Source organism: Mus musculus, chromosome 4 (assembly GCF_000001635.26).
Source record: "Mus musculus strain C57BL/6J chromosome 4, GRCm38.p6 C57BL/6J".
In the NCBI taxonomy this organism is placed as follows: domain Eukaryota; kingdom Metazoa; phylum Chordata; class Mammalia; order Rodentia; family Muridae; genus Mus; species Mus musculus.
The window spans coordinates 144,810,152-144,812,419 of record NC_000070.6 but is presented as its reverse complement, the minus strand read 5'-3'; the positions used below and the strand labels follow the sequence as shown (position 1 = coordinate 144,812,419).

The window sequence follows — 2,268 nt, the reverse complement described above, 5'->3', positions numbered from 1 at the left end:
AAGTCTTGGCCTCTGTGGGAAAGTACTAGCCCAGCTGAGTACAGATAGACATAGATCCTGAAGTCAAAGGAGAACAAATAGCTATAAATCTTGTGGACAGGTGCCTAATAACTGATTCTGTTCTGGTCTTCCTGCTGAACTCTTTAGCTAGTTAATATCCTGTTCCTGGTAACAGATGCATTACCCAGAGACAAAGCGACCCCACCCCCATCCACCCCATTCCTGCTCCTATGAGTATATGACCTGTGTGGGGAAAAATAAAAATTTGTCAGCTTGATCATCAGACTTGCTGTCTGTTTTTTGTGTTTCTTGTTCCCCCATTCTCTTCCAGGTGGCCCCTCAAGTCCCTGTTTGACTGTCCCATGGGTCGGGTGTTTGCTCTTTCCTCCTTAGGTACTACAAGCTTCCTCACTACCATCACCCTGTCCTTGTCAACGATTGCTTGAATGCCACTATCTACTTCCTGAAGAACCTGGGCACCTTTGGGGTAGATCCCCAGGTGGTGCTCTGTGAAGACAGTGTTGGAGGAGTGGCTGTGGCCACTGTCACCCAGGCCTTAACCAGTAATCCCATGTCTACCTTGAATCCAGGCTCGAGCCATGATTTATCTAGTTGTAAATTTTATCAATTTTCAGTTACCATTCTGTCAGCAGTGCCATTACTTACCAAAGACTTAATGTTTACATGTATTTTTAAATATCTGGCCATTGACCTCTCTTGGACAGATGCCATGTTGACAGGTGCAATTGTACCTTTGGACAAATGGAGGAAGGAAATGTCTCAGCTATGACAACATCTCCAGAAGGTTCTGGAGGCAAGATACACAACTGGAAGTTCTTGGATTTCAATGAGGCTGCCTATTTAGAAATCAAACATGTTTGGAGTTCAGAAATTTCACCTCTTCTAGAAGATGAGAAGATCATTGCTCAGCTTCCTAAGACATTCCTGGTGAGCTGTGAGAATGACATCCTCCGGGATGATGCCTTGCTCTTTAAGAAGTGCTTAGATGACCTGGGGATCCCTGTGAGCTGGTACCATGTAGAAGATGGCTTTCATGGATGCCTGTTTTTCTTTGATAAGAAGTGTTTCTTTTTCCCCTGCTCCATGAAAGTTGCAAATGCTCTCATCAGTTACATAAAAGACATTTGATAGTAAGCGTTGACTTTCAGTGGAGCGGGTCAAGGAGTGGGTCCAATGCTTCAGCTGGGACCTTTGCTTAGGTGTGTGTTTTAGGGAGAGGATAAACTGGAGCCATCTATAATCCAGAAGGGAATGAGAATGTGGCAACAAAGAAATCTTGGCTTCCTGCTCAAGAAATTCCAACCTGTGTTCTCTCCTGTACCACTAATACAATGTGTTGCATCCAGCCTCACTCTACTATGTTTATTAGGTAAAATAAATACTATGGTAATAAAAAATGCCCTTGAAAATTGTGAAGATTTATTGATATCTATACAGAATAAATGCAGTACAGTAGCACTGTCACTGGTGAATCCTTACTTATAAGAAAAAGACATTGCTTGGGCCTCATCCCTGCTGAAAAAACAGTCACATTTTTGCACCTGAAGGCAAGGTCACTTGTCACAGCTCCATTCATATTGCTTCTATCTATTCTGAGAAGTGATTTTCAATGAAACTCTCCTTCTCTTGGATAGCTCTCTCAACTCTGAGAATGATGTGATGAGTTCCTGTTAGTGTTCGGAATCCTTGAAGATGAAGGCTAGATTTGTCACAGTCAATTGGATTGGGATCGTGGGAGCACAACTAGGCATGATTATTTGTGAGTGATATGTCAGTGGTTTGGAGGGAAAGTGGTGACATTGTTTCCCTTCTGTGTAACAGAAGCAATGCAAATGTAGTAGGTAAATACAGAACATGTTCAATATGTCATAAGTTTCATTGTTCAGGGGATTTGAGTTCTTAGATTACAGTACCATAGGGATACTATCAATTCATTGAGATGTCATCCCTTCTTTACTTTTTCTGGGAAGGTTCTTTAGCCATGTTCTCTGGATGCAAGGCAGAATGAAATCTTTTTGGTATTAAACTGATATCAGTCTTTGTTTGCTATTTACCAAATGCCTCCCAACCCCAACTTTCCCTTTAACATTCAGTGCCTTTCCTTGTAAGCTTCTCCAAATGGTTGTGTCTTTTCTATTGATGTAATTCTTCCCACAAGCCTGAATCTCCTAAAGACTCTGCATCCTCAGAATAGAGCCAAAGCCTGGCAACGAGATCTCAAATCATGAATCTGCGTTGACAGTTCTA

General features: G+C 42.1%; 1 pseudogene; it reads left to right on the top strand.

Annotated features, from left to right (window-relative positions):
* The first annotated feature begins 391 nt into the window (after positions 1–391).
* Gm46890 lies at positions 392–1,149 on the top strand (annotated as a pseudogene).
* Positions 1,150–2,268: the final 1,119 nt, after the last annotated feature.